Raw genomic sequence first — 23,274 nt, 5'->3', positions numbered from 1 at the left:
CTAAATAGTCCCTAACCACCTCTATCTCCACAGAGGGCTGGCCATCTCTTCCCCATTTTGTGATGCCCAGCGCAGCAGTCTTCCCCCTTACTCTCACAGATATTGTGGAGCACACAACAAGCAGTAATAACAATGGGAATATTGGTTTCTCTGAGGTCTAACCGAGTCAGTAAACTGCGCCAGCACGCTTTTAAATGCCCAAATGCAGACTCTACCACCATTCTGCACTTGCTCAGCCTATACTTGAACAGCTCCTGACTACTGTCCAGGCTGCCTGTGTATGGCTTCATGAGCCATGGCATTAAGGGGTACGTGGGGTCCCCAAGGATAACTATAGGCGTTTCGACATCCCCAGTGGTTATTTTCTGGTCTGGAAAGTAAGTCCCTTACTGCAGCTGTTGAAACAGACCAGAGTTCCTGAAGATGCGAGCGTCCTGTACCTTTCCCGGCCATCCCACGTTGATGTTGGTGAAACGTCCCTTGTGATCCAGCAGTGCTTGTAGCACCACTGAAAAGTACCCCTTGCGGTTTATGTACTCGCTGCCTTGGTGCTCTGGTGCCAAGATAGGCATATGGATTCCGTCTATCACCCCACCAGTTAGGGAATCCCATTGCAGCAAAGCCATCCACTATGACCTGCACATTTCCCAGAGTCACTACCCTTGATAGAAACAGGTCAGTGATAGCGTTGGCCACTTGGATCACAGCAGCCCCCACAGTAGCTTTGCCCACTCCAAATTGATTCCCAACTGACTGGTAGCTGTCTGGCGTTGCAAGCTTCCACAGGGCTATCGCCACTCCCTTGTGAACTCTGAGGGCTGCTCTCATCTTGGTATTCTTGCACTTCAGGGCAGGGGAAAGCAAGTCACAAAGTTCCATGAAAGTGTCCTTATGCATGCGAAAGTTTCGCAGCCACTGGGAATCGTCCCAGACCTGCAACACTATGCAGTCCCACCAGTCTGTGCTTATTTTCCGGGCCCAGAATCATTCCACGCCATGAACCTGCCCAATTGACACCATGATGGCCAAATTGCCAGGGCTCATGCTTTGTGAGAAGTCTGTGTCCATGTCCTCATCACTCTCGTCACTGCACTGCCGTCACCTCCTTGCCTGGTTTCACTTTTTTTGCAGGTTATGGTTCTGCATATCCTGCTGGATAACACGCGTGGTGTTTTTAGTGCTCATAATTGCCACGGTGATCTGAGCGGGCTCCATGTTCCCAGTGCTAGGGCATCTGCACTGAAAAAAGGCTCAAAAAGATTGTCTGCCGTTGCTCTGATGGAGGGAGGGGCAACTGACAACATGGCTTACAGGGTTGGCTTACAGGGAATTAAAATCAACAAAGGGGGTGGCTCTGCATCAAGGAGAAACAGAATGGCCCCCTCAAGGATAGAACTCAAAACCCTGAGTTTAGCAGGCCGTTGATTGCACGGTGGGAGGGAGGAAGGGAGGGGGAAATGAATACAAAACAAATCTGGTCTATTTCTTGTTTTGATCCACTTCATCTATCTTTATACATCTTCTGGCAGCAGACAGTGCAGTACGACTGCTGGCCATCGTCATCTCCTGGGTGCTCAGCAGAAGATGGTGCAGTATGACTGCTGGCCATCATCGTCTCCTGACTGCTCATTGGAAGATGGTGCAGTAGGACTGCCGGCAGGACTGAATCACCATGAGATGAAACTTAAAAGGGAAATGACCTGGCTGAGTCACTCCCATGTTTGCCCAGGCACCCCTGACCAACCTCACCGAGGTCGGCTAAAAGAGCACCCTGGAGTACGGCGACGATGGCTACCAGTCATACTGCACTGTCTGCTGCCAAAAGGCAATGAGCTGCTGCTGTGTAGCAATGCAGTACCATGTCTGCCAGCACCCAGGAGACATATGGTGATGGTGAGCTGAGCGGGCTCCATACTTGCCATGGTATGGTGTCTGCACGGGTAACCCAGGAAAAAAGGCACGAAGCGATTGTCTGCCATTGCTTTCACAGAGGGAGGGAGGGAAGGGGGCACCTGACAATATGTACCCAGAACCACCCGCGACAATGTTTTTGCCCCATCAGGCACTGGGATTTCTACCCAGAATTCAAATGGGTGGCGGAGACTGCAGGAACTGTGGAATAGCTACCCACAGTGCAACACTCCGGAAGTCGATGGTTGCCTCGGTACTGTGGACGCACTCCGCCGACTAAATGCCAACTAAATGCACTTAGAGCATTTGTGTGGGGACACACACAATCGACTGTATAAAAACGCTTTCTACAAAACCAACTTCTATAAATTCGACCTAATTTCGTAGTGTAGACATAGCCTAGGGACAGCAATGGGAGGAGGTGGCAGAAGTATTGGAGGTGAATAGTGGGCAGAGGGTGTAGAAGGAGACACACCAGCCTGCTCTCACCTGCTGATGGTTACTGTAACAATCTGTTGTAAGGTTTTGTGTCAGACCATGGATGAGATTTCTCTCATCGGCCCTGTTAGCAACTATACCCTGAAACATTTCAAAGCACAGCCAATATCCCCATTCCTAACTAAACCACAGGATGAGGGAGCAGGCTCTGAGCGGCGCTTACCTCAAGCAGCTCCCGGTAGCAGTAGCATGTCCCTTTTCTGGCTCCTACATGGAGGTGCAGCCAGGCGGCTCTGCACACTGCCCCATCCACAGGCACCACCCCTGCAGCTCCCATTGGAATGCCGGAGGGTGACGATCAATGAGTTATCTTAAGTGCCTATACACAAATGCAAGAAGCCTGGGAAACAAGCAGGGAGAACTGGAAGTCCTGGCACAGTCAAGGAATTATAATGTGACTGGAATAACAGAGACTTGGTGGGATAACTTACATGACTGGAGTACTGTCATGGATGGATATAAACTGTTCAGGAAAGATAGGCAGGGCAGAAAAGGTGGGGAAGTTGCATTGTATGTAAGAGAGCAGTATGACTACTGAGAGCTCCAGTATGAAACTACAGAAAAACCTGAGAGTCTCTGGATTAAGTTTAGATGTGTGAGCAACAAGGGTGATGTTGTGGTGGGAGTCTACTATAGACCACTGGACCAGGGGGATGAGGTGGATGAGGCTTTCTTCCGGCAGCTAACGGAAGTTAGGGGATCACAGGCCCTGGTTCTCGTGGGAGACTTCAGTCACCCTGATATCTGCTGGGAGAGCAATACAGCGGTGCACAGACAATCCAGGAAGTTTTTGGAAAGGGTAGGGGACAATTTCCTGGTGCAAGTGCTGGAGGAACCAACTAGGGGCAGAGCTCTTCTTGACCTACTGTTCACAAACTGGGCAGAATTAGTAGGGGAAGCAAAAGTGGATGGGAACCTGGCAGGCAGTGATCGTGAGATGGTCGAGTTCAGGATCCTGACACAAGGAAGAAAGGAGAACAGCAGAATACGGACCCTGGATTTCAGAAAAGCAGACTTTGACAACCTCAGGGAACTGATGGGCAGGATCGCCTGGGAGAATAACATGAGGGGGAAAGGAGTCCAGGAGAGCTGGCTGTATTTTAAAGAATCCTTATTGAGATTACAGGGACAAACCATCCCACTGTGTAGAAAGAATAGTAAATGGCTTAACAGTGAAATCCTTGCTGATCTTAAACACAAAAAAGAAGCTTACAAGAAGTGGAAGATTGGACGAGTGACCAGGGAAGAGTATAAAAATATTGCTCAGGCATGCAAGAGTGAAATCAGGAAGGCCAAATCACATTTGGAGTTGCAGCTAGCAAGGGATGTTAAGAGTAACAAGAAGGGTTTCTTCAGGTATGTTAGCAACAAGAAGAAAGTCAAGGAAAGTGTGGGCCCCTTACTGAATGAAGGAGGCAACCTAGTGACAGAGGATGTGGAAAAAGCTAATGTACTCAATGCTTTTTTTGCCTCTGTCTTCACGAACAAGGTCAGCTCTCAGACTACTGCACTGGGCAGCACAGTATGGGGAGGAGGTGACCAGCCCTCTGTGGAGAAAGAAGTGGTTCGGGACTATTTAGAAAAGCTGGACGAGCACAAGTCCATGGGGCCAGATGCGCTGCATCCGAGAGTGCTAAAGGACTTGGTGGATGTGATTGCAGAGCCATTGGCCATTATCTTTGAAAACTCATGGCAAACGGGGGAGGTCGCGGACCACTGGAAAAAGGCTAATGTAGTGCCCATCTTTAAAAAAGGGAAGGAGGAGGATCCTCGGAACTACAGGCCAGTCAGCCTCACCTCAGTCCCTGGAAAAATCATGGAGCAGGTCCTCAAGGAATCAATTCTGAAGCACTTAGAGGAGAGAAAAGTGATCAGGAACAGTCAGCATGGATTCACCAAGGGCAAGTCATGCCTGACTAATCTAATTGCCTTCTATGACGAGATAACTGGCTCTGTGGATGAGGGGAAAGCAGTGGAAGTGTTGTTCCTTGACTTTAGCAAAGCTTTTGGTCTCCTACAGTATTCTTGCCAGCAAGTCAAAGAAATATGGGCTGGATGAATGGACTATAAGGTGGATAGAAAGCTGGCTAGATCGTCAGGCTCAACGGGTAGTGATCAATGGCTCTATGTCTAGTTGGCAGCCGGTATCAAGCAGAGTGCCCCAAAGGTCAGTCTTGGGGCCGGTTTTGTTCAATATTTTCATTAATGATCTGGAGGATGGCATGGATTGCACTCTCAGCAAGTTTGCAGATGACATTAAACTGGGAGGAGAGGTAGATATGCTGGAGGGTAGGGATAGGATACTGAGGGACCTAGACAAATTGGAGGATAGGGCCAAAAGAAATCTGATGAGGTTCAACACGGACAAGTGCAGAGTCCTGCACTTAGGTATGGAAGAATCCCATGCACCACTACAGACTAGGGACCAAATGGCTCTGCAGCAGTTCTGCAGAAAAGGACCTAAGGGTTAAAGCGGTCGAGAAACTGGATATGAGTCAACAGTGTGCCCTTGTTGCCAAGAAGGCCAATGGCATTTTGGGATGTATAAGTAGGGGCATTGCCAGCAGATCGAGGGACGTTCCCCTCTATTGGACATTGGTGAGGCCTCATCTGGAGTACTGTGTCCAGTTTTGGACCCCACACTACAAGAAGGATGTGAAAAAATCGGAAAGCATCCAGCGGAGGGCAATAAAAATGATTAGGGAACACATGACTTATGAGGAGAGGCTGAAGGAACTAGGATTGTTTAGTCTGAGGAAGAGAAGAATGAGGGGGTATTTGATAGCTGCTTTCAGCTACCTGAAATGGGGTTCAAAAGAGGATGGATCTAGACTGTTCTCAGTGGTACCAGATGACTGAACAAGGAGTAATGGTTTCAAGTTGCAGTGGGGGAAGTTTAGGTTGGATATTAGTAAAAACTTTTTCACTAGGAGAGTGTTGAAGCACTGGAATGCGTTACCTAGGGAGGTGGTGGAATCTCCTTCCTTAGAGCTTTTTAAGGTCAGGCTTGACAAAGCCCTGGCTGGGATGATTTAGTTGGGGATTGGTCCTGCTTTGAACAGGGGGTTGGACTAGATGACCTCCTGAAGTCCCTTCCAACCCTGATATTCTATGATTCTATGCTATTCTAGGGGGCCACTGGAGCGCGTGGGAGGCAGAGCGGGGCCATGCCACGGCTTCCAGGAGCCTTGTGGTGCTGCTTCAAGAAGCCACATAGAATCATAGAATATCAGGGTTGGAAGGGACCTCAGGAGATCATCTAGTCCAACCCCCTACTCAAAGCAGGACCAATCCTCAATTTTTGCCCTGGATCCCTAAATGGCCCCCTCAAGGATTGAACTCACAACCCTGGGTTTAGCAGGCCAATGCTCTGAGCTATCCCTCCCCCACCAGGTGTGGCCCCTGACCCAGTGCCCCAGCCGGAGTGGGGCTGAGCTGTTGGTACAGCCCCCGACCCAGCGCCCCAGCTGGAGCGGGGCTGAGCCACGTGGTGCGGCTCGTGGATCAGCTTAAAATGGCTTGCAGGCCGGATCTGGCCCGCAGGCCGTAGTTTGCTCACCTCTGCACTATACACTGAAATGTAAGTACAATATTTATATACCTATTGATTTATAGGGTAAAAATGATATGGTAAAAATGAGAAAGTGAGCAGTTTTTCAGTAACAGTGTGCTGTGACACTTTTGTATTTTTATGTCTGGTTTTGTAAGCAAGTGGTTTTTAAGTGAGGTAAAACTTGGGGCACACAAGACAAATCAGACTCCTGAAAGGGATACAGTAGTCTGGAAAAGTTGAGAACCACTCTTCTAACTTAAGACAGCTTGCAATAGCCTCCTATAGGCTGAGAAACAGCTTGCATCTGCCTGAATGACTTGCACTCCAGTCATTCCCCTTCCTTCCTCCCTCCCTCAACATGCCTCCTACATAGTGGGGTAGAGAAGGAAATGGCTCATCCTAGAGATGTGCAATCTTAATACTTTCCCATCAGGGCGCATCCAAATCCTGGTTTTGCTTTTAAATTTAAAATCATAAATTTTATTAAATCAAGATTTTTCTTCATTTAAATAGATATTATTTAAATACATGGATTATTTACATTATTCCTTTGCTTTCTTCCCTTTTTATAGTCTTAAATCACTTTAATTTGTTTCTTAATTGTTAGTAGAATTTTCTATTTTACACAGAGGTTTCCTCTATTAAGCAATTTCACACTTAAAGCTTATCTGGGCCAAAAAAGACAAGTCCAGGATGTAGGCCTTGCTGGAGCCCTAGACATAACGAACAGAGTGAACCAAAGGCTGCAAACAAAAGGAGGCCTGGCCTTGGCAGAATAGTAACACACCAAGTATTGGCTAACCAAGTACGTACATTCCTGACCAGAAAGGATGGTACAAAGACACACGGATCTCTCAAGTAATTACATAAACAAATTCCCAGGAAATTGTACAGGAACACACCGATCCCTCATAAGAGAAGGATAGAATGACAGGATAAGGGATGAGGATGTTTTGTTTGAACTAGTGCAGTGGTTCTCAACCAGGGATCCGGGGCCCCCTGGGCAGGCCGCCAAGCAGGCCAGCATTAGACTCGCGGGGGCTCAGTGTAGAAAGCCAAAGCCCCACTGCATGTGTCTGAAATTCAGGGCCCTGAGCCCGGCTCCCGGGGCTGAAGCCAAACCCTGAGCAACGTAGCTTCATGGGGCCCCAGGAAATTGCCCTGCTTGCCTACCCCATAATGCCGGCTCTGGCTTTTATATGCAGAAAAACAGTTATTATGGTACAGGTGGACCATGGAATTTTTATAGCATGTTGGGGGGGTGGGCCTCAGAAAGAAATAGGTTGAAAACTCCTGAACTAGCGGGTACAAGGAGAGGGGTGGTAACTACCAACATCAGGGGCACAACATGTAACTTGCTTGCATCAATGTACAAAAGGGAAAGTCCTAGGAGGGATATCTTTGGATTGGCTGAGGGGATAGCATCCTGTTATGTTGATGGAGCCTTTACCTTGTCATGGGCATACATGTGTTCGTGTCCCTGTGACCTATTGGACAGGGCACTAGTAACATGGCTTTGCTGACAATAAACCTGGCTGAGCACCTTCGCCATCAAACCAAGCCTGTGGTCTTTCTTTATGCATCACATGGAGGTCTGCTGAATCAGCACGCTGCACCGTCTGCTCATGCAGCTAACACTGGAGCTAACTCCAAGAACAGCAGCACTAGCAGTATTAATGACTCTGCAGCACTAATCCCGCCGGCATCATTAACATCCTTACTGTGACTGATTCAAAACCGACATAGATAAGCAAATAGCTCGTGCTGTGTTTGCAGCCAGCATGTCTTCCAAAACACTGAACTTCCATATGTCAAGAAAGCTGAACTGCTCCATCCTGAGTCAGGGTTGCAATGGCTGAAGTGATCCCAGAGAATGTATTTAGATGCTGTCTGCTGAGTGTGTGGGTCTGAGTACTGAGGGGTGGGGTCACGTTCACAGCCAGCAGACTGAGCGTGCAGAAATAACTACTGAGGGAGGAGCTATTTACAGGTGTGAAACTGATCATCCCCATTCACTGGAATATTTGTTATAGTCTAAAGACACGAGAAAGAGCATAAGTGCCATGTGACTAAGATGAGGCTTTTTCAAGACAAATATTCATGTAGTAACATCGGGCCATTCTCAGCTGACTCTAAAATTGCACTCAAAAGACTTGGATGGAAAGAATATGAAAGATGATGCTAGATGTGGTCCCAATCCAGCAGTGGGTTGTGCATGGCCAGACTCCGGTGCCTCTGTAGAGTCCGATTTTCTAAGGGTATGTCTACACTAACCACCGGATCGGTGGGCAGAGATCGATCTCGTGGGGGTTGAGTTATCACGTCTAGTCTAGACACGATAAATCAACCCCCGAGCGCTCTCCCGTCGACTCCTGTACTCCGGCATCGCAAGAGGCGCAGGCGGAGTCGACGGGGGAGCGGCAGCAGTCGACTCACCGCGGTGAAAAGGCCACGGTAAGTCAATCTAAATACGTCAACTTCAGCTACGTGAATAATTATAATAATATAATTATAAGAAGAAGTTGCGTAACTTAGATTGACCACCCTCCCCCGCCACACAATGTAGACCAGGGCACAGAGTCATGGATTTTAAGGCCAGGGGGGACATTATAATCAGCTAGTCTGACCTCCTGCACAGCACATGCCAGAGTCCTGTGGTTAAGTTAGAGCAGTGTTTCTCAACCTTTCCAGGTTGGCAACCCCTTACTGGAAGTCAAAAATGTTTGCAATCCCCATTCCCCTGCTTATATTTACTATAAAAGTCAGAGTAAAAATGTATCAACGAGAACAATTCTAGCCTGTGTATGTTGAGAGCTTGACAGAGAATATTTGGTCTTGAAGGGCCTTATTTGCAGGTAGTGGGGGGAGTGAGATAGGTTTTTAATGTTTAGGCTGCTCCAAAGTTATTCTGGAAACTTTATTTTCTTTGCTTTATAATTATAATAATTTTCTGCACCGCACAACCCCCCTCATTGCCTTTCCTGGTCACCTGTGGGTCGTGCCTAAGCCGCTGAGGAACACTGAGTTCGAGCATATCTTTTAGAAAGCTACAACCAATCTTGATTGAAAGATTCCACGTGACAACAAAACTTCAATTTTTTAAACACTGAAAGTTGAGATTCCCATGTAATCACATGGCTCCAGGAGCTGTGGCTTTAAGAAAAACACCAAATATCTCACAACTCAGATAAAATTGCAAGAGCTGGTTCAACTGAACAATTTATCAAGACTTGCGGCGGATTTTCCATCCCTGGCGATTTTAAATTAAGATTAGATGCTTTTCTGCAAAATATGCTCTAGGAATCTTTTCGGGGAAGTTCTGCAGCCTGCGTTAGACAGGTCAGACTAGATGATCACAATGGTCCCTACTGGCCTTGGAATCTATGAATCGGTTGGTTGCCAGAAGGTAGCAAATATTGAGCTAGGGAATTAGTGGGGAATTGAAGGTTTACTGGCGAATTACTCCAAACATTTAAGTCAGTAGCAGTGCCCCTTGTTTCTGTGCGGAGGAATTCACTTCAATTCCTGAAGCTGCTGAAGTGCACAAGAAGGTTGAAAAAATGTTTTCTGAACCACAATTAGATTATGGCAAAATGTTCGGAGAGATTATGATCAAGCTTTTCATGTTAATAAAAAAAAGCTGTATCCTAAGGCAAACTCACAAGGAGGCAGGATTAAGATTTCACAGGCAATTGTAACTGTGTCATTTCCTGACTTTTCCGGCCTTACTTTGCATTCCTTTTAACGTAGCTACTTTGTAAGGCATTTTCTACATTTTAAAAAAAGGAAATGGAAGCAACAAAGACATTTCACGGTGGTCAACTTTTTGTTCCCCTCGCTTTGCCCCCAAATCTGTCTCCTTCTCCCATTTCTTAGTCTTTATTTTCTCTCTTAGCCTGTTCCAGATGCATGATAGTACTTTGCCTCTCTCCTCAAGACTGCTCCATCCCCTTGGTCTCTTGTGACGCACTTTGTCAGGGGTTTTTTGAAAGCCCAAATAAATAAGGTCACCCAGTTCTCCTTGATCTACTATTTTATGTCCGGGTTCGAAGACCTCGGATGGACTGATGAGGTGCTATTTCCCTGGGCATAAACCGCACTGTGTCAAAGTGCCTCACCCTGTTTCCCTGGCACTGGGATGAGGCTGAAGCATGGAATACTCCCTTCTGAAGAGCCCCCTTACAACATGCCACTGTGTGAAAAGGGGAATTGTGGGAAACGGCAGCCATCAGCAGCGTCCAGCCCCATATAGGTAGCCACGTGGATGTCCTGTGGCCTCAGGAACACTTCTAACCCCACATATCTCCTAAACCCCCAGATTCTCCCCCATTGCCTCAGCTCAGCACACTTGCAGAGCTCTGGCTCTACAGCCTTGTCTTGGCCAGGCCAGTTCTCCTGTTTCGATGGCTCACCACCCTCTTCCCTGAGTCATCTAGCCCCTGCCGAAAGCTCTCCCAGTTCCATACACGTATGCCTACTCTCCGTCCCAGATATCAGGGAGCAGGAGCTGCTGTGGTTCTGTGTAGTGTCAACATTGGGCTTATGGGCAGGCCTACTAAAGTCTGCAGCAGGTCCTGTGGACTTCAGGAAGTTCACAGGGATGCAGTGCTACTGGGGGAAGCAGGAGTCAAGGTGTGGGATGTTAGAGCCTGGGGAGTAGTGGGAAAATGACTCAGAAGCTGACTCAGGACAGCTCCTAACTCTCCCTGGCTCCTCATGGATCTCTGTGCTCTGTAGAGCCTCCTCACTCACCTGGTTCCATTGCTGTATGGAAGTCAGTGGCTCCATAGGGTAGAGTGCCTCAGCTCCTCCCTACCTTGATCCCAAGGCATGTTACTAACCCAGAAGGAAATCCCCACCCCAAAAACTTGATGCAGATGGAGTTAAAATTGAGAACACGTACACAGAATGGAAGCAGTGTCATCATCAGCCATACAGAAAAACATCCCTTACCAGGATGGAGGTCACAGACTATAATAATGCTTCCCAAAAAGGGGTTAAAATATTCAGTTAAAAGAAAAAGAAATCAAAACAGCTTGAGTTAAAAACTGTGATGGAGAAAAATACTGTGAAATAGGTCATTAAAAATAAATTGCTGAAAAGCTATAGCCTCAAAGAGTCTGTTCTATACAGATTCAACACTACTCTCATCACCACAGTGTCTGAGGGCTAAGCCCACAACAGTAAACCTCCAGCCACCATGCTAAGTGAAATCCTCACTCACCTGGGACATGGGAGACCTGGTTTCACGTCCCTGCTTTGCAGGTGGGACTTAAATGCAGGTTCTTCCCCTCCTGGGGGAGTGCCCTGACCACCAGGCTACAGAGTATACCATGGAACGTCTCTCTCAATCTCTACTGCTGGAGCAGTTCCACTTTGCTCCAACAAATGTTTAATTATTTTTGCAGGGTCTTGAACTTCCATCTCCCACAGCCTAGTAAGTGGCCTAACCTCTAAGTTTGGGCACACACCTCACCTGCTCTGCCCCGGCTGTCTTTTATGACAGGTATCAGTCTTAGGCATGCTTTGATTATGCCTGCAGGATTGGGCCCTGCTGGCAAGATAGGCAGGGGAAAAGCTTCATTTGAGAATCCTGCCGGGGTCTAGGTCTAAGTTAGGGCTCCAACCAGCTTGTTGGGGTGGGACAGCACCAATGCTTAGGTGGCTTAGTGCATGCCTGCCAGTGAAACCTTGGGCACCTAGCTGAGTAGTGCTCTTGAGAATGTCCATAGTCCCTCGCTGGTGGACTTAGAAGCAGTTTGTGATCTAGCCCAGAGCACCTTCCAATCATTCATTGAGCAAAATGATTAGCAGCTTTCATGCATGGTTCATTCTTTTTCTCATGCGCTTCCTCAGAGGAGAATGGGGTGTGTGGTATAGTGTGTGGCCAAGGCTACCACAGCGTTCAAAAAAATAACTAGATAAGTTCCTGGAGGACAGGCCCATCAATGGCTATTAGCCAGGATGGGCAGGGATGGTGTCCCTAGCCTCTGTTTGTCAGAAGCAGGGAATGGGCAACGGGATGGATCACTTGTTCATTCCCTCTGGGGCGCCTGGCATTGGCCACTGTCGGAAGACAGGATACTGGGCTAGATGGACCTTTGGTCTGACCCAGTATGGCCGTTCTTACGTTTTGGTTTGATAGAGGTTTTTAATTAGTTAGTTAGTTAAAGAAACTTAGTAAAATTATATAAATTGGAAAAAGACTATTATGAGAACCTTGGCAGGGACAAGCTAAAGGGACTTGATGTCCTGAGAAAGCCTCTTGACTCCCCAGTCTTTCAAAAGCCACAATATAGTTATATGATCCAACGGCAAAGATATTTCGAGCACATCAGCAAATCGCGGCATTTGCTAGCTAATCTTACGAAAATAAAGCAAGTCAGCAACTGCATATTCTATCTTTAAACGGAATCAAGGGAATTCATAACTAAAACTAAAGGCATTCTTCAAATAGTTCAAGTTTATTACAAAAGCTACTCTCCTCCTCTGAGTGAATAAAGACATAAAAAGGGTAATTGGAAACTTTGGATCAGATTTTCAAAGGTATGGAGGCACCTAAAGATGCTGATGGTTCCTAGTGAGATTTGAAAAAGCACATGGTCAGGTTAGGCTGCTGACTCCCATGGGAATCAAGGAGAGTTAGGCACCTGGCCTGCTTAAACACTGTTACAAGCCCCACTAGGCACCATCTACATTTTAGGTGCCCTACATACCTTTGAAAACCTGGCCCTTTGCTACTTAACCCCTAACACACAAATAAAATTATTCTATGAGCAAATCACACAGGAGGCTCTTAGAAATGCCATTAAAATTCTGACTAGAGGTAAATCGCCAAGATCAGACAGATTCAGCAGTGACTAATACAAAAAGGTTGACTATATCCAGTAAAAGCCATGCTGAATATGTTTATAAAATAGCTTTGGGAATAACAACCTACTTACTAGCTTCCCAGGGGGAAGCACATACAATGTTAATGCCAAAGCCACGCAAAGGCCCTATGCGATGCATGTCCGCCAAAGTCATTATCAAATAGGGATGCAGAGATCTCCTGGGACAGCTTTTACCTTTGCTGGGGCAGGATTTGTCACAAAGAAAAGCAGCCAGTGATCTGAGTAAGCTACTTAGCAGAACTCCCCACTCAAAACATTACAACAACCCATCAACAGTGATAACATGCATACTACAAAGGCCTTTAAATTTGATGTAATTGCCTTTTATGATAATCACACTGCAAAAAACTGGATGTAGGAGGCTAATCTATGAAACAGAACAACACAATTCCCCGCAAGCCTCTAGTCCTTAGTGGAATACATCACGTCTTTTTCAGCTAGAACCAGCTACAAGTCAGGGCTGCCCGCAACCGCTCCTCAAATTCAACTGAAGAGGAGTATTAGCACAGCCAGAAGATTCTCTGAATAAGTTAGAGGTAGCGAAACAGCTAGGGAGGCACACAAAGTGGCATTGCATGGGAATGAGATGCTTGTTTCCATAACACAACCAGAGTCATCAGTTCCACGGCTAATGGCAATCACAAAGAATCATACTCAGAGTATAAAATAAACTACTACAAATCTGAATAGCCAGACTACCTTCCTAGGCATTTCCCTCCCAAAAAGCAAAGGAGAAAATTCTATACCTCAGAATTAAGGGATATGTATAAAGATAACTTGGCAACTAACTGTAAATGTTAGGGAAGATGTTAGTAGGCGGGAGATCCTCCCTCAGTCACTACTGGACAGAGCAGTGTAATAAATGTGGTTATCCTGCCCAGCTGCATCCCTTTCTTTAAATACTCGCATTTGTATTAGCCTAATCAGAATTGTCATTTCTCTTTTATGGTGGGGGAAGAATCATAGAAGTAAAGGACTGGAAGGGACCTCGAGAGGTCATCTAGTCCAGTTCCCTGCCCTCAAGGCAGGACTACGTAATAACTAGACCCTGACAGGTGTTTCTCTAAACTGTTCTTAAAAGCCTCCAATGACTGATTCCATAACCTCCCTAGGCAATTTATTCCAGTGCATAACTACCCTAACAGTTAGGAAGTTTTTCCTAATGTTCAACCTAAACCTCCCTTGCTGCAATTTAAGCCCATTGCTTTTTGTTCTCTCCTCAGAAGTTAAGGAGAACAATTTTCACCCCCCTCCTTGTAACAACCTTTTATGTACTTTAAAACTGTTATCATATCCCCCCCCTCAGTCTTCTCTTCTCCAGACTAAACAAACCCAATTTTTTCAATCTTTCCCCATAGGTCATGTTTTCTAGACCTTTAATCATGTCACATGGGCCGCAGCTGTGTGCTGATTGGGCCGCAAGCATCCCACAGGCCACAGGTTGAGAACCACTGATCTTGGTTGTATTTCCCTAGTTTGTTTTTGAGATGGTCATGCGACAGTATCAAAAGCCTTACTAAAGTCAAGATATACCATGTCTACCGCTTCCCCCCATCCACAAAGCTTGTTACCCTGTCAAAGAAAACTATTAGGTTGGTTTGACATCATTTGTTTTTGACAAATCCAGGCAGATTATTACTTATCACCTTATTATCTTCTAGGTGTTTGCAAATTGAATGCCTGATTATTTGCTCCATTATCTTTCTGGGTACCGAAGGTAAGTTGACTGATCTGTAACTTCCCGGGTTGTCCTTATTCCCCTTTTTATAGATTGACACTATATTTGCCCTTTTCCAGTCCTCCAAAATCTCTCCCGTCTTCCATGAGTTTTCAAAGATAATCGCTAATGGCTCAGATATCTCCTTAGTTAGCTCCTTGAGAAATCGCACATTACTTTAGAGAAACTTGGTTGCCCAAAACAGAAGGGAGATATTGGGCTACTCTGCGAGGATACATTGTGCACTGGGCCCAGAAACCAGTGGAGACCACGCTGGGCTGGGAAGGGCATTTTGGCCTCAGTGGAGTGCACCAGGCTAGGGAGTTTTTCACCTGTTCTAGCAATGGTGGTTGCACTAGTGTAGACCAGCCATTCACCCTGAAGAGGATCGATGACACAGTGGTACACTACTATCACATCCACCGCTGCTGACTATCTCTCCATTGAGCCACTACTCAGATCTGGCCAGTCAATGTCCATCCCGATACCCTCTTGACTCCATCATGCTGCCCAGATGTACTTCCCAGTGAAGATTCCTCTACTTATAACCTTTAAAGCCACCAGAGAGATACTTCTACCCTGTGGAAGCCAACTTCATTCTTCCCAAGACCCCCAAGGGCCACTGCAAGGGTAAAGCTCACCTGTGCATGAGACAGAGCTTTCTTTGGGGACGATCTGAGACTGGGGAAATAAACTCCTTCAGGAGCTAAGGATCATCACTAACCTCCCCAGCGCAAGACACACTGCTCCAACCTGCCTTTGCTAATGGAAATACAGAGCAGTGTGTGCATATAAGAATAATAAAAGCACCCTCCCAAACTAAAACACTCCACTGCACCCACACTTCTCCCCTGGGAAGAGGCTGAGAGACAGAATGAACCACATGTGACAGATGTTAGTCATACACTCAATGCGTAACTGGAGGGTGGGGAAAGAACTAGGATAGATTTGGGGTCAGCTGCAGCAGACTCTGTATATAGTCCCAATTATCTGCATGTGAAAATAGGGGGTTATAATGGAAACTCTTGAGCAATCTGAACTAGACAGAACACGGTCAGGCACTCATTGTAACAAGAAATGCAACACTGGAGTTGAAAAACAGCTTTCCTGCCAGGGCCTGCCCCATTTGCTGTTAACCCTGTAACAGACTGCACTATGGTACCTGCCTCCATGAACGCAGCAGCTCTGTAAGGGCTAGTGCATAGGTCCTGCACACCTAAATTCTTGTTAACCCCGGTAAGGATGCACCTGTGACCTAACCCACCTGACCTCCATTAATCTGCATCCTGGAGCACAACACTTCAGTCCTGTTATAGCTTGACAACAGTGTATGCCCCTTTACCCACATGAGAGATTGCACATTGAGCATACCCATTTCATCCAAGCTATTTTTCTGCAGAAAAGGACCTGGGGTTACAATGGACGAGAAGCTGGATATAAGTCAGCAGTGTGCCCTTGTTGCCAAGAGGGCTAACAGCATTTTGGGCTGTATAAGTAGGAGCATTGCCAGCAGATCAAGGGATGTGATCATTCCCCTCTATTCGACATTGGTGAGGCCTCATCTGGAGTACTGTCTCCAGTTTTGGGCCCCACACTACAAGAAGGATGTGGAAAATTGGAAAGAGTCCAGCGGAGGGCAACAAAAATGATTAGGGGGCTGGAGCACATGACTTATAAGGAGAGGCTGAGGGAACTGGGATTATTTAGTCTGCAGAAGAGAAGAATGAGGGGGGATTTGATAGCTGCTTTCAACTACCTGAAGGGGGGTTCCAAAGAGGATGTAGCTAGACTGTTCTCAGTGGTGGCGGATGACAGAACAAGAGTAATGGTCTCAAGTTGCAGTGGGGGAGGTTTAGGTTGGATGTTAGGAAAAACTTTTTCACTAGGAGGGTGGTGAAGCACTGGAATGGGTTACCTAGGGAGGTGGTGGAATCTCCTTCCTTAGAGATTTTTAAGGTCAGGCTTGACAAAGCCCTGGCTGGGATGATTTAGTTGAGGATTGGTCCTGCTTTGAGCAGGGAGTTGGACTAGATGACCTCCTGAGGTCCCTTCCAACCCTAATATTCTATGATTCTATTGGGATCGATTCAGGAATCACTGGGTGAGGTTCTGTCACATGTGATATACAAAAGATTCAGACCAGATGATCTAAGAGTACCTTGTTGCCTTAATATCTACACCTCAGTTCACCCCACAATAGTCTGCACTGCTCTCCAGCCCCCATTAGCCCTGCAGCATAGAAAGAGACATCAGAAGAAATTCCCATTTGCTTTCTCATGTTCACTGAGATCTGTGAGGCTCATTTTTGTCTAGCAGACATAAAATTGGGTGAGAATAAATTCCAAGCAGCTAACTGTCAGCACAGCTCTCACATCCAGCCCAGCACAGTGCCTCGCTGTCTGAAAAGCTCTCCTCGCCCGTCCCCCTGAACTCCAAAGCACACTGGGCAAGAAGCACTAAGGCTTTAATTAGTCTATAACTGAATGGCTGAATAGCCTCTGGAAGCTTTAAAAGCAGAAGTGCTAAGTATCCACTGCAAACGTCGGTTCGATGAATGTGAGCAAATCTTTCCCTCCAAGCGAAATTTACAACCACTTTCCTCTTTACAATGAAATCCTCCCCACCTGTTTTTAGGGCCGGATCTTTATGAGATTCATTAAATCAAACAGCAAACTCTTAAGATGCATCAGTTCCTCTGTTTCCAAAGCTGTTTGTAGACCCAGTTTACCCAGAGTTGCGTTTGCCACTGCCCTTCAGCAGATAAATATCCCCCATACGAACAGGAGCAAAGGAGTTTTGTTTACCTTACAGCTTCATTTTCGGCTCACAACTTACATCGAGGCTCCTTTCTCAAGGTGAAGTTCTGGAGATTGTTAAGATGCTTGCTTTAAACCGTTGTCTTCACCCCGTCTCCCCAGACACCGTGCAGCGTGCATTAGATGAGCTTACCCCAACTTTAGCAGGATGAGAAGTGAGGCAGGGAAGAACAGCATCTGGCAACAGAGAAAGGAGGGGGTGGGAAAGGGAAGAGAAGAGATGAATTTCCTGCCAAGACAAATGAAAGCCAGAAACATCGTGTGTAGAAGAGAGGAGGATTAGCTTAAAAGAGAAATACAGCTCCCAGGGCTGCTGGTGTTTATTCCTTAGGCAAAGAGATCATTATTCATTTCTGGTCTCAGTCTTAACTGCTCCCATTCTTTTCTTACCATTAGCCAAAAAAATAAGGGAACGGGCAGAGATCCTATTAATGCATGGGCACAAAGAGAAACCCAAGAACTTTCAAGATCCTTCTGAAATGGCCAGTAGTCTTCATAATAGGCTGATTTCCAGCAGTCGCTGTTGATTGCAGAGCGCTCAGCAGCAAAGGAAATGCAAGCAGCACTCCTCAGGCCATGTCTACATTAGAAAGTTTTGCCAGAAGGACTTTTGCGGCCATACATCTGCTGACGTTGCTACGTCGACAGAGTATACGCACGTGGCTGCTTTTGCTGACGCAGCACATCCTCACCGCACAAGGCTGTGTCATCAAAAGACACAGCGCACCATGGCGAGGCATCCCATTGTTCCCTGTGCCATCGACCGGCACGCTGCCATGTGGAACACCTAGGCAGTGTATTGTGGGATACCAGCACTACACTCAGGGAATTATGAGAGCTTGGAGCGATTTCCCAAAATTCCCTTTCTTCCATCCTATAATGTTTCTTCCGTCCCATACTTTTCTCACTGCTTTTCAGTTCATAACAACCTATTTGTTGGAATTGAACCAGTGTACTTCACAGGCAAAGCCTTGACGGTAACCTCGTAATTGATTGTCCCAACAGATCATACCATCTGACCGACCTGCTGATCGTGTATCTCCTGGCAGATTCCTCTTCCTCTGCATCCATAAGCTGACAGGTAAGGCTGTGCGTGACATGGTGAGTTGGATGAAACTGGGGGACATTTTGCATGTCAGTATGGATTGGGAAGGTCAGCAAAAGGCTCAGAGTGACATTACTCACAGCGATTCGGGTGGCTTCTGATTGTCGGTCTTTTACAGAGATGAGCATGTGGGTGGTTGTGTCTGGATGCACCCTCAACTGTCACTAAGGCCAGGATATCCCAAACTGCTGAGCTGGTGCAGGGGGCTGGTTGTGCACTCGCAGTGCTGCCTGGAGCTTTTGGCCTCTCAACATTTCCAGCACAGGTTGGGCAAGCGTACTTGACCTCGTAAGTGCAGCGGAGAGGAAGCGAGGCAGGGTGTGTAAGCTGGCCACAGCCATGGGCTAGTGGGCTGAAACGGGTGACACGCTCAAGCACTTGCTGCTGGTTTGTCGTACCTGAGGGTACCTCACTCAGCAGGCACAGGCAGAGCAGTGACTCACCAGCAGAGCCTTGGCCAAGGCTAATCACATATATCTTCCAAGGTCACTGTTGAAACTGAATGTGAACCCCCACAAGGTGGCCCTGGGTAAGACAGAGACAGATGCACTAGTGATTGGCACTACAGTACACACTGCCTGTAGCTAAACACCAAGCCATGTGCGCTGAGGAACAAGGCAGGGACTGGGGTTGGGGGGTCCAGGCCCAGCCAGAGCTGCTCAGCCACTTTGAGAAACAAGACACTCCACGTGGAGAAGGGAGGTTCCAGCTCCCTGTGACACCAGTGTGAGAGGAGACGCACCCAAGCCTGTAGGCATTGTCCAGCCCCATTGCCCACTAAACCACAAGCTACTCTCAATGGATTGTGTTACCCCAATTGTCCTTGGGGAACAAACAGCCATACAGACATCAAAATGGCTCCTACACCACACAACACAATTTCATGATCCAGAAAGCAGAAACACCCATAGGAAAAGTCAGCGTGGCTCTGCCCCGCTGGCTTTTCATTGCACTGGGCTCCTACCAGTCACCCATGTACAGTGCTCCCCCATGCACCAGGTGGCTGCAGTTGCCGGTTGATGTCGCCCTGCCTTTCACAGAAGGACCCTTGTTTATGAAAGGGCCAGTGCTGTACTCTTCAGTCCCAGCTTGCCCTCATTCAATCTCTTTCACACCCACAGTTTTTCTTGGCTCCAGCACAAAACACAATTCAATGTATTAAGGTCCACTCGCCTTGAGGAAATGGATGGTAAATATTGAATGCAGTGGCCTTGTTTAAAAAACGAGAAGGAGCTAGTTGGTATGTGGGGAATGCTTCAGAGCCACTGGGTCCAGCTCACTGGCTGGCCAGATGTTTGAGAACGCTGATGGAATTTGCTTGCTTGGATTTTTTCTTGCAAAAATGAACAAAAAAATTACAAACGGGGGGAGCCTTTTACTGGGAAGAGTTTGCAGGCTCCTCTATCTCCATCTTCTCCCCAGAGCACTGGCTGTAGTTTAGCGTTCAGACACTGCACATGTACAATAACTATCTAAGGTACTTACATGGCCCCCCATCAACATAGCATCCGTGGTCCTCAAGACCATGAACACACCTGCCCTCACACACCTGTGAGTCAGGGCATGGCTGTTGTCTCCATTGTACACATGAGGAACTAAGGCACAGAGACTCTGTTTACACTGATAAAAAAATCTGGAGTACCAAGTCTCAGAGCCCGGGTCAGCTGACACAGGCTCAGAGGGCTATAAAGTTGGAGTGTAGATGCTCAGGCTGGGGCTGGAGCTTGGGCTCTGAGACCCTCCCCCCTCGTGGGGGGTCTCAGAGCTTGGGCTCCAGCCTGAGCCCAAACTTCTACCCCACAATTTTATAGCCCCACAGCCCAAGTCAGCTGACCCGGACCAGCTGTGGATCTTTTATTGCAGTGTAGACACACTCAGAGAAGCTAAGGGACTAGCCCGAGGTCACACAGGGAGCCTATGACAGAACAAGGAGCTGAATCTAGGTCTCCAAGCCTTAAACAAGTGCCCTGTCCACTGACCCATCCCTCCTCTCCACCTGGGCTAGAATGTGAAACATCACCTGAGGCTACACATCCTAACCAAGGTTCAGCTGGGTAGCCTCAGAGGTTTCACATTCTTGCCCACTGAGGTGAGCTTTAAGAACAGAGAGCGACTTAGAGAAATAATGCTAACGTAGCACCCTAGGAGATAACCGTGTAGCACTGCTGCAAGGCAGGGACCTGTGCTGCACTGAGCTTTGCTAGGTCCGCTGGCCAATAGGGCAGTGCTGGGAAGGTGTCAGGGCCACAGCACCTGCAGAGACCCCAGCAAGAACCATATAGTCATGGCTGGCTCCTAACAGCGTGCTTGGTCCAGACTGGATGAAACTGATTTGTAAAGACATTTTATTTATTTTTCATTTTTCCCTCATGTCCTCATTGCAGGGTGTGGCCTCAACTCTGCTCCTGCTCTGCCAAGGCACCTGTTTGTTAAGTTGACAACAAATCCCTTTGCACCTTCTTCCACACTGCCCTGTATGCCTCAAAGGAGGCTCTCTTGTAGCATTTGCAAAGCCACTGCACCATTGCCCTTCACATTCCTCCTGAAAACTTACCTCTTTAAGAAGTCTACAAAAATCTCAACAATTAGGGAGCTGGTGCAGTGTGGCCTCTGCTTGTCCTACTGAGCAGCACGGTCACATGGGACCTTGTGCTCCCCCATCGCTGTGTCGTATCCACCAGTTTTCTCATCTTCTATTTAGACTGAAAACTCCGAGAGGTAAGGACCATAGGCGAAATTTTCGAAAGCTCCTAAGTGACTTAGGAGCCTGTCATGTTCTGGGGTGAAAATCCAAACCAGTGAGGGGTTGCAGCACCACCTGCCCTGCAATCCTGGGTGCCTCACAATGCTTTGCTGTTGTAGCTCCCAACCTGGGCCACCTACAACCAGCCTACCAGCATACAGGTCACACCTTGAGTGTGTATGCGCTAAACAGCCCTGGTTCAGCAGCTCTGACCTCAGCAGCCTGTCTACAGCCCCAGTCTGGCTTCCGCCAGCCTTGGTTACTACTCACATGGTGACCCAAACACACTCCAAGTTTGGAATTTTCCCAAAATCGTATGTTCTGCAGTGTCCAGCCCCCTCCTGGATAGTTGAAGTAAATAATAAGGTTCAGTTTTATGTCTTTAAAAGTAAAAACACATCACAGCCTACTAACTTAACTGGGGGCAAATACACCTTTCCCTTTACACACACCACTGAGTTGGACTGTGGTAAAAATGAAATAAGATTATTAACAAAATATACATAGGATTGAGTGAGTTCAATTATAAGGAATGAAGATAGAGAGAGTTACAAGTCAAACAAAACAAAATACGCTTCTAAAGTACTAAAACTTAATCTAGCAAGGTCCAGGCTTTGTTCAAGATGGTTTCTCTCACCATTCTTCTTCCGATCCATGGCTGACTTTCCCTCCGTCAGGACCATCCATAAAAGTACAAGGTGCTGGTTTCCCCTTGTCTGTCTTCTAAGGTGAAAGATCTTTGCTAAGTAGGTTTCTCACCTACATTCAGTTCCAGAGACTTCAACCCACCTTGGTAGAAGGACCCATCTTTCTCAGTTTGCAAGGGCTTGGTTCCCTTACAGCTCTCTAGTGATGGATATCAAAGATGGCTTCTATCCTTACTTATGTCTCCCAAAAGGCAGGATGACTTCATGCTTTTCTTTCCCTTTTGTGGGCTTTCCATCCCCCTGTATGGTTATTGTGTAAATTGGGGCTTCCATTGTTTGATTCCACCATGCTTAATCAGGGCCATCCATAGGATTTATGGGGCCCTATGCAGTATTACTAAACTGGTGCCCCTATGCCCTATGCCGGGGGGAGGAGGGGAGGAGGGATGAGGCAGCAAATGATACCGAGACGCCTGGCCCACCTCACAGCGGCAGAGAGTCACAGTTCCCCGGAGAGACCCCTGTACCCTCTCCCTCACGCAGAATGCATGGCGCCAGTGCATTCAGCTCTGTGAATATGGCCCTTGCCTAAAGACACTGTAGTGTGCGCTGGGTGTGCAGGAGCCAACCCGCTCTTACCTGTTGTCATGGGCAGTGGGTGAAGCTTCCGCTTGGGGAGGCTAGCTCCCCAGCCCACATCTTCTGCCTGTGGCCCCACCCGTACTCCACTCCTGCTCTGCCCCAGGCCCCGCCCCACTCCACCCAGGCCCCACCCTCACCCCACTGTCTCCCTCCTCTCTCCTCCACCCTGCTCACCCCCTTCCAGCCAAATCCATGAACCCAAATGAAGCAAATGACATCTGAAAAAAACACTCTTCTGCAATTTCTTTCTAAAGAAAGTGGAGCATTTTTTCCACAGCATGCCAGACGGTGAAGACTGGACATGCAGAAGGTACTTAATTAAAAGCACTAAACTTGGGAATAAAAATGTCAGTCACAGGTTTTTTGATATGCCTTGAAGTTTATTAGAGATTTAATGAAGGGAGAAAGTGATGGACAGAAAGGACAGGAAGACTTTGGAAGCAAGTTTTTTTTACTATAGTAATTAGAATTAAAATGTGTATTTTTGATAAGGGTGGTCTTCTGAAGGATTTATTTAAAAAACTATATGTCTGAAGATTCAAGCATTTAAGGCTAAAGATGATTGTGCATCTAAAAATCTATGCAAGAATTTTTTAGTGATGTGATTTTATAATCTTCACCAACTCACTAATGAAATATTTTTAAGCAAATTTTAAACTAAGGTCCCGTAGACTAACATGTTCTAAGTAAACATTACAGTAATGCACAACTGTTTTTGTCAGTAAATTCAGAAACTGACAGTATATACC

The 23,274-nt window shown here is 47.0% G+C and overlaps 1 protein-coding gene across 4 annotated transcripts in view; it reads right to left on the bottom strand.

The window, feature by feature from the left end:
- ARHGAP36 (Rho GTPase activating protein 36) overlaps positions 1-17,654 on the bottom strand; it is an 80,967-nt gene extending 63,313 nt beyond the window's left edge. For 2 of the 4 annotated variants that reach the window (XM_037909502.2, XM_043522757.1), the window contains exon 1: positions 17,408-17,576. The gene's annotated coding sequence lies outside the window, so the exon portion shown is untranslated. Of the gene's footprint in view, positions 1-17,376 lie in introns of all 4 variants that reach the window. The other 2 variants (XM_037909503.2, XM_037909501.2) reach the window with 2 other exon arrangements.
- Positions 17,655-23,274: the final 5,620 nt, after the last annotated feature.

This window comes from Chelonia mydas, chromosome 9 (genome assembly GCF_015237465.2).
Source record: "Chelonia mydas isolate rCheMyd1 chromosome 9, rCheMyd1.pri.v2, whole genome shotgun sequence".
NCBI lineage: Eukaryota > Metazoa > Chordata > Testudines > Cheloniidae > Chelonia > Chelonia mydas.
This window is presented reverse-complemented; position numbering and strand designations above follow the sequence as displayed.